The 14,982-nt window shown below is 40.2% G+C and overlaps 1 long non-coding RNA gene across 3 annotated transcripts in view; it reads left to right on the top strand.

Moving 5' to 3' along the window:
* LOC124243467 (uncharacterized) overlaps positions 1-13,945 on the top strand; it is a 41,792-nt gene extending 27,847 nt beyond the window's left edge. For all 3 annotated transcript variants that reach the window (XR_006889676.1, XR_006889677.1, XR_006889678.1), the window contains exons 3-4: positions 9,799-9,824; positions 11,915-13,945. This is a non-coding gene — a long non-coding RNA (uncharacterized LOC124243467). The remainder of the gene's footprint in view (positions 1-9,798; positions 9,825-11,914) is intronic.
* Positions 13,946-14,982: the final 1,037 nt, after the last annotated feature.

Here is a 14,982-nt window from a genome sequence, read left to right as displayed (position 1 = left end):
TGTTGGCTTTTTCTACTTTCCAAACTCACTTTTCCTGGTCTCTCATTCCTGTGTCCTAGGATCACCACCCAAATAAACTAGGTGTACCCAAGATCTTCTCTCTGACTCTTCTCTTGGGTGTAAACAAACTTAGAGAGGTATTTTGTCTGATGAGAAAAATCCTTTCATGTTCCAATTAAAGAACAAAGCTCAAAGTTAGGACTTGTGGAAATGGTTGAAATTGTGACTGTAAGTTCCATCCTTCCATTTCAGTACAAGGACTTACAGTCTGAGGGCTGGACCTGTGCTTCAGTGTATAAAGCTCCTGGAAGGGAAGGGGAAGGTTTAGTTCTCTGTCAGTTGGACAACCAACTAGAAAGGATGAATCATTCTGGCTTGGCCATTCCTGCAAAGAATTAGATGTCTCCAGTTTAGAAATAATGCATTTAAATGTGCATGCAGCTTTCCTTTTTCAAGATAAAGTAAGCCTTTTTTAAAGACAATACTATCTCCTTTGGAAAGGTGACTATTGCAAAATTTTCCTGTTTAGGAAAAGAAACTATGCAAATTTTGGAAGAGTTTCCATGTATATTGTTAAAAGATAAACTGAGGCATATTAAAAATTTTGAGTTTATTTGAGCAAAAATCCATTTGAATTGAGCAGCATCCAATCTAGCAGATGGAAAGGAGCTCCAAGGAGCCAAACAGAAGGAACAAGTTTTATAGTCAGAAGGGAGTGGGAACATGGAAGTTATACTAGACAAAAAAACAGGTTGGTTATTGAAAGGTTACTTTCCTTTAGGGGTGACAGGGGTCTATCGGGCTGATTACCTAACTGATTGGGAGATTCCTGATGGACTGCTTTAAGATTCTGTTCCTGGGAAAGCCCAAACTGCAATTGAGTCTCAGTTTGGTGACATGTGACTTAGCATCAGCGACTCCGTTTTGGGCTTGCCTTTTTTTTTTTTAACAGCAAGTGTACATATTTATACTAGGAGTTGCATTTATATACAAGGAAATATAAATATCTTTGAAGCAATATATTTAGAATATATTTAATTTCTTTCACACTTTATTTATACCTCACCTTCTTCAGAAAATGGTTTATAGCTGAGGTCGGCCCCGTGGCCGAGTGGTTAAGTTCATGCTCTGCTGCAGCGGCCCAGGGTTTCACCGGTTCGGATCCTGGGCGTGGACATGGCACCGCTCATCAGGCCACGTTGAGGCGGCATCTCACATGCCACAACTAGAAGCACCTGCAACTAGGATATACAACTATGTACGGGGGCGATTTGGGGAGATAAAGCAGAAAAAAAAAATGGTTTATAGCTACTTACAGTGATACATCAAATGTGACCTGGTAGGATATATTAGAACTGAAATAAAAGAAGAATAACAAGGTGGGGCTCAGAGCAGATGTGTATCCAAATACTACATGTGCCTCTGTGCTGACCTTTGTCATATCTACTGTACTAGAAATGAATTAGAAAAATACTGGCAGAGGGCTAAAATTCTCCCAAAATATAATTTTGGATCTCTTCTAGCATACAAATGAACATAAAATAGAATCCAAAAGTTCTGCTCTGTGTAGGATGGCAACGATTGGTTCAGCTTGAAAACAATTTAAAGCAGTTATAACCAGATGCTCACATCAGATAAACAACCACAAAAACAAAATTTTTAAAAACCCTCCTTTTAGCCCCAGTGAATCCCTGACTTTGAAGAGAGCCACTTCCTCACACATCCTCCACGATGCCCTATCTGTTCAATGTTCACCAAGATGTGTTCACTGAGACAACTTGTTGTCTTGGCTTGTTGTTTACAAACTAGTTAAAAGTTCTGGGACATCCTCCAAGAATAACTATTTTTACATTTAAATAGTTGGTCTGGAACTCTCTTTTCTGGCAATAATGAGCTTGCAGAGTCTGTTGTCTGTTCAGGCCACTCATGATTCCAGATAATAATATAACCCCATCATTAGTCTGTAAAACGATGTTCATCTTTCTTTGGGTCTTTCATATGAGTCTGTGTCCAACTCATCTGAAAGTGGCCTCTGATCATTAAGAATCAAGTTTTAAAGAATGGTGGGAGTGGTAATTTTGCTTTACTCTTGTGGAAAAATTTTGGCTCTTCTATCCGAAGTCCATTTTTTATAAATTGAAGAATTGTTCTAGGCTGCTGTTATAGTTGAAAAATAGTTTAAATTCATTTTGTTATGTGATTTTTTTAAAAAATCAGTATGTTTAACCAATTATCTGGGCAAACCCAGGATAACATTTATAAACCCATAGGACTTTTCAAAATTCCAATTTATCTTGATTGATCCTACAATTTCCCTTTGTGAACAACCCAAGAAGTTTGGTATTAACTCTTTTTTTTCCTTTTCTCTATTCACCCTTACCTCCCCTCCCTGCAAACTGTCACTCCAGCTCTAAAACTTGGCTTTTTCTCCAGGCTGTGTGGTTGTACTAACAATGGCCTTAGCTAAAACACAACGTTTTCATGTCTCAGATTCCTAGGCTGAAAGCACCAACCCCATCAAGTTGTGGTGATTAAATGAATTAATTTAATACCTACATACTGCAAGGGAGGAAAACATTCTTTTTTCCTTCTACCTTCCTAGGTTCTCTACCTGGGGCTCTGTAAATTGGACTAACAAAAGACAGATTAACTAGAGGACAAACAAACAGAAGTTTATTAGCAGATGCATTGCACATACACACAGGAGCACTCAGAGATGAGTAACTCAAAGGGGCGGTTGGAATTTGGGGTCTATATACCTAACTTAGTAGGGGAAAAGGAGGAGAAGAAAGGGCGCTAATGGAAAAGCAAATAACCTTTTGGAAAGATAAATGGGCCCTTAGGGGAATATATGGGAGATGGTAGTTTGTGACCAAGTATATCTGGGTGTGGTGCTGACTTCTTGTCTCCCAGAAGAGGAGATTAGAGTTACTTCCCAGAGAGGATTTATGACAATTGAGTTCTTTGGGAGGCTCTGCTTTTCGGCAGATAAGAGATTATAGCAGCTCAAATGCCTTCATCTCAAAATAGTCCTTATGTAAAAATGGCATATTTTGGAATGGCATATCCTGATCCCCTTCGATATATAAGACCATGTAATACTGTTAGAACATTCCTGACAAATGCCAAGCACTCTCAACATGCAAATTGCTATTATCGCGGTGATTGCTATTGTGAGAATCTGAGCATCCATAACTGGAGGTTTGAGTTGAGCTTTGCCTGTACCAGAGCCTGTGTCCACAGAGTTAAAGGTGAGAGAGATCCTAATCCCACTTCTCCTCCCTTCAAGATGCTGAACCAATTGACAACAGACAAAAGTAGCCAATAGTACTGGTGGTACTGGATGGCACAGGGACAATATGGGTAGAAGTGGACCTCTGAGCCCCTGGGGGTGCTTGTAAGGTGAGCACTTGAGGCAGCACAACCTGCCATGAGCCAAGAACCATGCAAAGTCTGGGGTGTCTCTCTCAGAGTCCAGATGTTTGCTTCATACTTTAAAAATTAAAGCTAAAACTACTCCTGCTGCCAGGGTAGAAGCTGAGCTGTTTCTTTCCTGCAGAAGATTATAATTCTTCTACTCTCCTTGGCTAAGGAAAAATTGGGTATGAAACGATTTGACTTCTGTGTTAACCTGAGATCATCCCCTATTTCCTAATTATATATGAGCGAACTCACATTACAGAAATGTATGTAGCAGAACTGTCCTATGAAGGTGGGACTTGTTTGCTCTTTCATTTTCAGGTTATATCTGAATGCCAGTTATTTACCCTTGCTGGTACCAGGCGAGTGGAAGCAGGCCTCAGCAACTGCAGGTGGGGTCCTACTGGCCTACCAACAGCAGGAGAATGTAGGCACATGCAGATGATCAGCTCTGCCAGGGGTTCATGGAATTAGTTAAGTTAAAACACACAGTAAACCGTGTTTCCAAAATTTTCACTCTACTGGGGTTTTTTGGTTTGTTTGTGCATGATTAATATTCTCTATGGACTCCTCCAGCTGTGCTGAGCTGCCTGCCTGGGCAAGCCAAGTTTTCCCTTAGATACTAATTATCTCTTTGTTTTTATTTATTTGTTTATTTGTTTTTTACTGTGCTGGTCACCAAGTTGCATAGATTTTGAATGGTTTGCCCATACCCTATTTTCCCATAAGCTCTGATAATTTTACTGAGCAACTTTTTTTGAGCAAAATATATATTTCATTATATAGTAGACACACATATATGTCTTGTTTCACAAAAATTACAGCATACCAGGAAAATGCAGGGAATGGAGGCTTCCCTGCTTGCTCTGACCTATTTGCTCCACAGGTAGGGCTTGTACCCTTGGTTTGTACTTGGTCTGTTTACCATATGGAAGCCAGAAATAACAAAGAACTCAGACCATTTTTGTGTGTGAGGAAGATTGGTCCTGAGCTAACATCTATGCCAATCCTCCTCTACTTTGTTTATGGGGTGCCACCACAGCATGGCCTGTTGAGCAGTGTGTAGGTCCAGGCCTGGGATCTGAACCTGCAAACCCCAGGCCGCCAAAGCGGATTGCATGAACTCAACCACTAAGCCACTGGGCCAGCCCCAAGAACTCAGACCGTTTTTTAATTTATGAGGAAAGAAGATTAAGAAAGAGTGAGAGATCTAGAAGAAAAGCCATGCATGAACTCTGACCTGTGACATCATGGTTAGGAATGTAGTCTAGCTCCCTGGGTTCAAATCCTGGCTCCCCCACTGATCAACTCTATAACCTGGGAAACTATGCCCCATTTCCTCACTGGAAAAATAGAGATGGTATTACTAGTACTCATCTTCTAGATTTATGTTGTGGGAATTTGGAGAAATGATCCATATGTAGCAGGTTGAAGTATGGTCCCCAAAAAGATATGTCCACTTCTCTGAATGTATGAATATTACCTTATTTGGAAAAAGGGTCTTTGCAGATGTAATTAAGGATCTTGAGATGAGGAGATCATCCTGGATTATCTGGATAGGCCCTAAATCCAATGACAAGTGTCTTATAAGAGTGAGGCAGAGGAAGATTAGATGACAGAAGAGGAGGAGGCAATGCAGCCATGGAGGCAGAGATTGGAATGATGTGGCCATAAGTAAAGGGATGCTAATAGCCACCAGAAGGGGGAAGAGGCAAAGCATGGATTCTCTACTAGAGCCTCTGGAGGGAGCACAATCCTGCCAATACCTTGATTTCAAACTTCCGGCCTCCAGAACTATAGAGAATAAATTTCTGTTGTTGTAAACCACCAAGTTTGTTGTACTTTGTTATAATAGCCAAGAGAACTAATATACCATAAAAACCATGTAAAGTTCTGGCATATTGCAAACACTCCATAAATATGAGATATTATTATCGTTATCCCTGACCAGTTGAGAAATACGGCCTAATGGATACTGGGTTTTCCCTGGTGTAGCCAATCACTTAAGTTACTCCTCTTTGCATGAGGAGTTGCTAGTAATTGAGAGTTGCTAAGAATGGAAGATTTTTCTTTGGCACTTCTGAGAGGGCAGAAGTGTTCGTCATAGTCTCCAGTACTTTCCTTAGAGAAAGGAAATGTTGATGGAAGTTCCTACATTTTGAGCCAGGGCAGAATCACAGGGCACAGATAATGAAATTTCTATTTATAACATAGACTCGTATAGATTTCTCCACCGGAAGAACACAGGCAGTTGGATTGCTGATCCCACATGTGTCCAAATATATTTTGTGTGACTTAGCCAATCTCAAGGCTTCCTGGAGCTGCAAACACAAGCAGATGGGCCTGGCTGGGGTGACACCACAGCCGGTTTGCTGAAAGCTTCCTCTGGAAGCTTCCTCTTGAAGAAAGAATGTGCACATTAAAGTAGCATGACCGTGACCATTCATCTGGTTTGTCTGGACTGTCTGGTGTTCTCCTGTTGTACTAGCACCCCAAATGGTTTCGCATTTGTCACTCTCAAAAATGTCCCAGTTTAGATGATAAATCATGTGCTTGCTTCAACATGGAGACACATCATATTCAGCTTGCCAAAGAACAAGATCTAAAATCACAGGAAAAGCTTTCTTTCCTAATGAGTTAGGCATTTTGCAACAGCAGCTCTAAGACTGACGGATGTAGGGATGGTAGATCCATCTGTACTCATCTGTCTAAGAGATTTCTTCCCCTGATAGCTAGAGAATGAAAAGACCCAAAAGACTAAATATAGAGAAATGGATAATGAAAGATCTAGAATTCTAGCAAGCAATTAACATGAAAAGCCCTCAACATTTTGGAGACCTTACTGTCAAGGTCCTAACCAGCCAAAATGCTTGAGGGGATTCTTAGAGACTGCAGATCACACTCTAGATCTACCAAGCTTAAAAAGACACACTCATTGGTAGTGCTGTGTGGCTCTTGGCGTGCCAGGGTGCCATTTCCTGTAGAGCAGTGCACTGCACATCCAGCAGGCTGAACCCACCTGGGCCGAGGTGTGGAGTATGTCTGCAGGATTTCTGACTGACCATTATCCCCACTGGATTGAGGCTCACTGCTGAGATTGCTGGAGTCAGGCAATGGGGCAGATTCCTCCATCTGGAGGGAGCTAAGTGAACTCCCACTTTCTGAAACTTTGTGGTGTATTTGAGATGACAAGATGGAGAAGAGGAAGAATGCAGAAAGATTATTTAATGTTGGGGAAGAATTCTTTCAACAGGAAAATGTTTCTCTTAGTGGAGGACACAAAGCCAACAGGAGATTCAGGGCAAAGAGGGAACTGTCTGTTATCAGATTTATCAATGTGGCTTAGATCCAAATTTGATAAACTATCCTTTGAGGGACTCTGGTTTTCTGAGGATAGCATCCTGCACTCTCTAGGGACAAAGGAAAAAGACTGGAAAAGCCCAGCTCAGCCATGTCCCTGTACTTTCAGAATCTGAGGAAGTGAAGGGGTTGGGGAGAGGGTAATAGAGATAAAGGGAGACATAGATCATGATCATCATAAAGTGGGGGGAAAAGATACAAACTAGGTAAATATCATGTGTAATGATGCTATATATTGTTGATAGACACACAGATGATAAAATTATACAAACATGCATGGGAAAAATACCCATCCACTATAGAGAAACAGTTACCCCTTGGGAGGAAGGTAAGGGACAGAGATGGGCCGTGATGGGGGTTTTAGATATCTCTGTCACCATTCTCCCCAAATTATATGGGAAGTGATTATTTTGAAAGCAGTGACAGGAACCTGACTTCTGGGATTCTGCACTCCTGTGGGGTCCTCTGAGAGCTCCCCGGCTCCTGGCTCCTGTAGTGGAGTCCGGAGAAGGATCAGAACAGAACTGCATATTGCTGGGTGTGAGGTTCACCTGGCTCTTCCCCCCAGCATGCAATTTCCAAGGTTTGCCTAAAACCCAATCATCATATATTTTGGATACCATGGATTCAAAGTCACATATTTTCTTATAAGGAGAATGGTGTGAGGTTTTAATAGGTAACCTTTTCAGCCAATCAATGACCCGTATACAGAGGGGGTTAATGGCCCTGGGAAAAGCTCATACTGAGCAGGGAGTGGAATGTGTTGGGGAGAATCCAATAAAACGTGGATGCGTGGTAAGTTAGGGCGCGTGGAAAAGGGTTTCCTGGGTTTATAATAAGGACCCTCTCCTCTATTCATGCTCCTCCGGATCAGTGGTTCTCAGAATGCGGTCACCAACTGGCAGCATCAGCACCACCTGGGAACTTGCTAGACGTGCAAATTATTGAACCCCAGCCCAGACCTACTGAATCAGAAACTCTGGGAGTGGTGCCATCAATCTGTGTTTTAACAAGCCCTCCAGGTGATTCTGAGAGACACTAAAATTTGGTAACTGCTTCTTTAGACTCACGTCTTGTTGCCTATAGTGAAGACAAGTCATTAAAAGTCACCACCACCACCCTAACAATCCCCATCCCCACTCCCATCCAGTCCAACCAAAAAGAAAAAATGGGAGAACAAAGAGCGTCAACAAAACCCAAGTGAAGGACAGGCTTAAAGTGGTAATTGAGGAAAACTGTTAGGGAATGATAACAGTAGAGCAGACCGAGTTAAACCTAATGACGTAGAATGACAGAGACATCTACAACTAAGACAAAGAACGAAAATAGTGCTAAAATTAAAATTCAGTAAAATAAGCTAAAAGTTAAAAATAGAATAAGGGGAAGATAAGTGAAATTTTCCATAAAAATAATCACATCTGCCCGATATAGTGCTTCCTTCGTATCAGGCACTAAGAAAGGTGCCTTTTCTAACCCATTTAGTTCTCCCGATAACTCCATGAGGCAGGAGCATTACTGTCTCCATTTTATGGCAAGGAAAAGAAGGCCCAGAAAGAATGGGTACTTTGCCCAAAGTCACACAGCTTGGTAGGGAAAGTGAAGAGCAGAAATACAGCTAGGACAGCAATGAAAAACATACTTATTAAGAGAGGGCTTGTTAAAAATAAAATAAAGTCCTTGAGGTGAATGAGCTTAAAAAGAAAGGTTGAGAATTAGAAGAGAAAAAAATATGCGGGTGGGATGGGAAACAGAATAAACAGACAGAAAAACCAAGGTGTCTCATGGAGTCTGGAAGTGAGTGTGCCTTCCCAGCGTCTGAGGCGGGCAGAGGCCTTCTGTTCCTGGTGAAGTGGTGAGGGGTGGGGAGCCTGGCACACGCTCCTCACCTTCCCTTTCACTCGCCACTCCCTCCTACCCCACCCCAGGAGCTTTCAACTCTCCACAGAGCTGGAAGCAGGTCTTAGACCAGCAAATATCCCTGCTATACGAACACCATACCTGTTACAGTGATGGAGCCTCATTTAGTTCTTTTCTACCAAAGGTAGAAAACCTTTCGTTTGTCTGGGTTAATTAGGAGTTAATTTGCTTTGAATCGATTCAACTGTGTTGGTTTGGTTTTGTTTTCTCTGAATCTTGCATATGACGGCTTCAATGTTTTTGAAGACATCAATTTTCTGCTAACGGTCCAGGAGAGATAAGAACCCTAAGCTCATTGAAATAACTACTACTATTCACTGAGTTTAAGAACAATTAAAATGGCTTCTATATTTTAAGTTGTAAGTGCTTTTTTTCCCTCTTCGTCTTATTCTGACTCTTCAGTGAAGAGGCACTATTATGATGTTCCAAGAACATGGACAGAATATCAGAGCAGCTCACAGCCCAGTGATCCAGCAATCTTGAAGAGAGAACAAGGCTTTAGCCTGATGTATCCAGAGGCATCCTGGGTGTGGGCCAAGAACGAACGGCCTGAAGCTGTGGCTAATGAGAAATCCTTGGCTTGAAAGCTGGTGGGAAGTTTATTGTTTTCTCTCCTCCGGGAGAGATCCAAAGGAGAAGCGAATTCCTTCCTGACCGCAGATGATCAAAGCTGGGTGAAATGCTCAGTCAAACTGGAGGTGAAACTGCAATTGTGGGCGGCTGTCTCCACTGAGTGAAAAACTGATACTTGTGCTACTTTCGAAAAAGAAAATTTTTAGAATTAGTGTTCTCTTCTAAAAGAGAAAAAGGAAATGTTGGAAATAATGAAACTGAAAGGAAAAGATTAATTGTGCAATATGAACATGATTCAGAGTGAATACATTTTAATTAATAACATTTTGATTAGGTAGTATCTGCCTATATGAAAATTTTAAACTACTGTGGCAGCAAATATGCGATTAAAAAGAATTCTCCCTCTCGCTCCTTTCCCTGATTCTCTAGGTTTTCCACTCAGTAGGCAACCAAATATAGTTAAATTTAGTTCAAAGATTTTTAAATGTTTTAAATTGTCAATCATTTTCTATTTCATTTTATTTTCAGGGATGGGGCACGCTATGGATTACCTTGTAAGTTTGCTGTGCTTTTACTTGGCAAATACCTAAAAACAACCTTTCTTCTACATTCAATACGCACTGACGAACCAATATTTCTGTTGATGCAAAATAATCAATAACCATTCTATAGGTAAGAGAGATAGGTGAGTTTACTTGAGCCAGAGTGAAGACTATAACCCTGGAAGGCCTTTTCCAGAGAGGAAGAAAGCATTCCGGAGAAGCATGGTTTTCAGTACAGTCTTATACATTTTTAAAACAAAGAACATACATTCAACACACCCAGGATACATAGTCATCAAAGTTTCAAAGAGATTTCCAGTTGTGGATTAGCAGGTCAACATGACCCTGATGTCAGGAAAGGGACTAATCCGGGCGTTGCCAGTGGGGTGTAGGAGGGGAAGTATGCATTCTTATCTTAAGAGAGCGCATTCTTTAATGGTTAAAGCAGATGTGCAATGTCTGTTTGATAGACTATAAGTCAGGCTTTTTTAGTTTAAGCTCAATCAGTTTTAAACCTGAATGGTTACCCCATATTCCTCACTATGTGAAAATCTCTTGTCATTTCCATGTTGTTGAGGTACTTTTACAGTGAAATAGGATTTTCTAGATCCTAAGAGAAGCCTGTGGATAGAATGTGTAATGTCTTTTGCTATTACATACAGCTTGATAGACAGGTTCTTTTTCTTTTTCTGCTTTTTCTCCCCAAATCCCCCCAGTGCATAGTTGTACATTACAGTTGTGGTCCTAAGTTGTGGCATGTGGGACGCTGCCTCAGCTTGGCCTGACGATCCGTACCCAGGATCCTAACCAGCAAAACCCTGGGCTGGCGAAGTGGAGCGTGCGAACTTAACCGCTCGACCATGGGGCCAGCCCCGACAAACAGATTCTTAATAAAATATGTTGGAGATGCTGTAAGATCAGCTTTAAGAAAAAGAACATGAGAAAGGGAGTAATAATAATGATGACTGTTATTTATTAGACCTACCATCTGCTGAGTCCTTCAATGCGTTACTTCAAAATTTGAAGCTTAAATATTCATGGCAACTCTGAAAGGTAATTAGCATCCCTGTTTAAAGGTTCAGACACTTACCCAAGCTCTACAATTACTGACAGCCAGAATTTAAACCCAGGCATTTCTAGTTTCAAAATCTATGAGCTTTCTCTTTTACTGTATTGTTTCTCATACTGGTCCATGCTACCTCTTAAAAGGGGATGGCATATGGAACTGATGAGATCACAAGAAAGGGGGAATAAAAGCAAGTAGTATAGGAAAACATGTAAGAAGAAACCATAGGGTTCAAACAGAGGTCAGGTTATTAAAAAAAATTATGGGCTATGTTAAAAAGAACTATTCCAAGATTTATATAGCATCACAAACATTTCCCTTTTGCTATTGTCATTTCTGTAGTACTTATAAGAATTCTGTTGTCATATTAGATCCTCTCTGGGAGAAGGATAGTTTTTCTTTCTTTCTGGATGTTTGTGCTATTGTGTCTGCAGTTTCCACTATGGTTCACTGGACCTGGATTGTCTGAAACAGACTCCTGGACAATTGGACTGAAGGATAACAATATTAGTAGCAAGATCTCCACACTGACCCTAAACTTTGTGGTTACTGGTGGGGTACCTATAGAATATTTTAACAATTTTCTGAGAAAAAGAATGTAATAATTATCTATTACTGCATAACTGGTTACCTTAAAACTTAACGGCTTAAAACAACAACATTAATTATCTTGCAGTTACTATGGGTAAAGAATCCAGGTACCTCTCTGGCTCAGGGCCTCTCACAAGTTTGCAGTTAAGGGCTTGTCTGGGACTGCTGTCATCTCAAGTCTCAAATGATGGAAGATCCACTTCTAAATTCATTTATGTGGCTGTTGGCTGGAGACATCAGTTCCTTTCCACATGAGGCTCTCCATAGAGCAGTTCACAGCATGGCAGCTGGCTTCCCTCAGAGCGAGCAGGCAAGAGAACAAGAAAGGGCGTTCAACACAGCATCTGTAATTTTTTATAACCTAATCTTGGAAGTGACATCTCATCACTTCTATCCTATTCTATTCTAATCTATACTATTCTATTCTATTGTAATTTTTTTATAGACGTCAATAAATTCAACACATACTCAAGGGGAGAGGATGGCACAAGAGCATGAATACCAGTATACTGGATCCTTGGGGGCAATATCAGAGGACGCCTACCACAAAGATACTGTTCTATAATTGCCTGCTTACATAGAACCTGCTTACTTCTTTGTTTCTCCCTTTCAGTTGTATGCTCTGTAGAAACAAGGGCTGCCTCTGTTTTGCTCACTATTGTAACAAATGTGGTACCTCATACGTAGTCAGTAAATGTTTGCTTAATAAATGAACAGGTTAAGTGATAGATTTTAAAAGTAGATATTATGAGTCTCATACATGTGAACACCTATCAAATCTTTTATTTAACTCATTAATTAATGAGAGAAGAAGTGAGATATAAACCACTCAAATGAAAACTCAAAATACCAAATATTTATTGTCAGATAAGGAATACTGACATGATTTTTACTAATGGGTGAAAATTGGCAAAACAGGTTCATATTCACAGGGCAATAATCAGTGGATACACTGGACAAAATTTGCATTTCTAAGGAAAAAATTATTCTCATTACTAACGGTTTTCAACAGTTAATGTATACCTCTAAGTGTTGTAAAATAATATAGTCAAAAGCAAAGGCAGAGATAACCTGTATTGATGAACTAGACAGTGTGCTCACTAAATTTCACAATCTTCCAAAATTTTTTCTTGCAAATGAATGGTACAGACTGGGTGAAAATGCACCCCAGGATAAGGCCAAGCAAGAGAACAGTCTTAACTCTTTTCTTTTCAAATTCATATAAACAGTTAGGACACTTAATTGGGAACTTAAGGTTCTTGATTATTAGGGAACAGGACTTTCTAAATATGTTGAAGTATCTCAGATGGATCTCCATACCTTTACCATATGTTACTGCTCCCTTACACATGGTTTTGACCTTGTGTAATAGAGAGTATCTCTGGCAAAAAAGTAAAACCAAACCATCCCAATGCTCCAGGGGGTGATAGAGTCTTGTAGGTAGATTCCAAGATCCCAAGGCTTATGAGATCCGGGGTTCTATCAGCAATTGTCAAACCCAGGCAGACCAGCCACATCAACATTTTCCTAGGTGGGGATAAGGATAACGTCCTGGTCAAATTTTGACTCTTGCTCTCTATCCTAGATATATTGAATCAAAATATGCTGAAGTGAGGCCTGGATAATCTTATTTTTAAAGTACTCCTCAGATAATTCCCTGTGGCCAATTTTATTACCCACTAGTCTAGATCATTTCTCACTGAAGGCATTCATAGTGTTGTGGCTATGAGCAAATTGCATCTGAAGAGTTTATGGAGGCCTCTTTGTCTACCATGAAGAGGTTACAGGTGGCTTTCTCTTTTAGTGTCTCCTGGTGAATCCAGGGATAAAGGTTTCTCCCCTGCTAGGTCATTAATAAAGAAAGCTAAACTTTGAGAAAACACACACCATGCTATACCTTAGCTGTAAAATCATTACAGAAAAAAAAAAAGCAAGAAGCACAAACACAATCTCTTCCTATATCCTCAAACCATAGACCATGGTGTTATAGAATTACCTAATTTCCATAGCCTCAATAAAAAACCTTTTCAGGGACGGTTTCAACAGATATTTGCACAGTGACCTTCTGGGTCCTACTGGAATAAGAGAAATATAATTTGTACATTTTTCCTACCATGCAAATTTTGCTGAATCATTTCGCTACATTTGAAAAGCTACAACTATTTGAAATTCAAATGCACATTTACCATCTGTGGTTTTCATTAACATTATAATAGCATCATGATTTCAGATACTTCTGTTGATGAATATTAGTTTTCTTAAGACTTATACTCACTAGTTTTAATTTTGTAGTCCATAAAGTGTAACAGGTAATCTGATTTATTATATATAAATCATAGAGTGAGAAGAGATGTTAGAAATGACTAATTCCAATATCCCTATTTGATGAGAGAGGAAAACAAGACTCAGAAAGGAGAACTATTATAGGCTGAATTGTGTCCCCAAAATTCATATGTTGCAATCCTAACTCCCAGTACCTCAGAAGGTGACTGTGTTTGGAGATAAAGTCTTTAAAGAGGTAATTAAATTAAAATGAGGTCATATGGTAATCCCGTATGATTGGTGTCCTTATAAGAGGAAATTTGAACACAGGCATTATTTCTCACACTTCTGGAGGCTGGGAAGTCCGAGGTTACAGTGCCGGCAGATATGGTGTCTAGTGAGGGCCTGCTTCCCAGATAGCTTTTTACTGCATCCTCAATGGTGGAAGAGGCAAAGGATCTCTCTGGGGTCTCTCTTGTAGGGGCACTAATTCCATTGATGAGGGCTCCACCTTCATGACCTAATCACCTCCCAAAGGCCTTACCTCCTAATACCATCCATCACATTGAGGACTAGCATTTCAACATATGGATTTTGGGGGACACAAACATTCAGTCTATTGCAGGCATGTACAGAGGGAAGATACTGTGAAGACAGAAGAAGATGACCATCTGCAAACAAAGGAAAGAAGCCTCAGAAGAGACCAACCCTGCTGACACTTTGGTCTTGGATTTCTAGCCTCCAGAACTGTCAAAATAAATTTCTGTTGTTTAAGCTACCTAGCCTGTGTACTTTGTTATAACAGCCTTATCAAACTAACATAGCAACCAGAGTGCCCAAGATTAAAGAGCTAATTAGCTGTAGAACTGGGACTAAAATCCAAGGCTTCTGCCTCTCAGTTTGGTATATTTTCCTCTATGTCATGATGCTATTAATACATAAAAGGTTAATTCTCAAAAAGGTTTAGTTATGCAAAATTATAGTCCTATAACAGTTTGAGGATTGTTCTTATTCTTCCTTCACCTTGAACATTAGATAGTCTCAACAAATGTTGCATATCAGCGTGGGGTTGACCATTAGGTATAACACATTTATGCCCTGAAATCTAGACTAAGCATTGTACCATTTCAGTATATGGGACCTATAAGACATGAAAGCTCTTGACACTTGTTATTATATATATAATAATATCTTTGGCATCACCTCTGTACCCCAATCTCTCAGCTTACTTTCTCACATACTGTGTGTAGT

The sequence above is a fragment of the Equus quagga genome, chromosome 8, assembly GCF_021613505.1.
Source record: "Equus quagga isolate Etosha38 chromosome 8, UCLA_HA_Equagga_1.0, whole genome shotgun sequence".
Classification (NCBI taxonomy): Eukaryota; Metazoa; Chordata; class Mammalia; order Perissodactyla; family Equidae; genus Equus; species Equus quagga.
The sequence above is the reverse complement of the archived record's forward strand: the minus strand, read 5'-3'. Positions and strand labels throughout refer to the sequence as shown.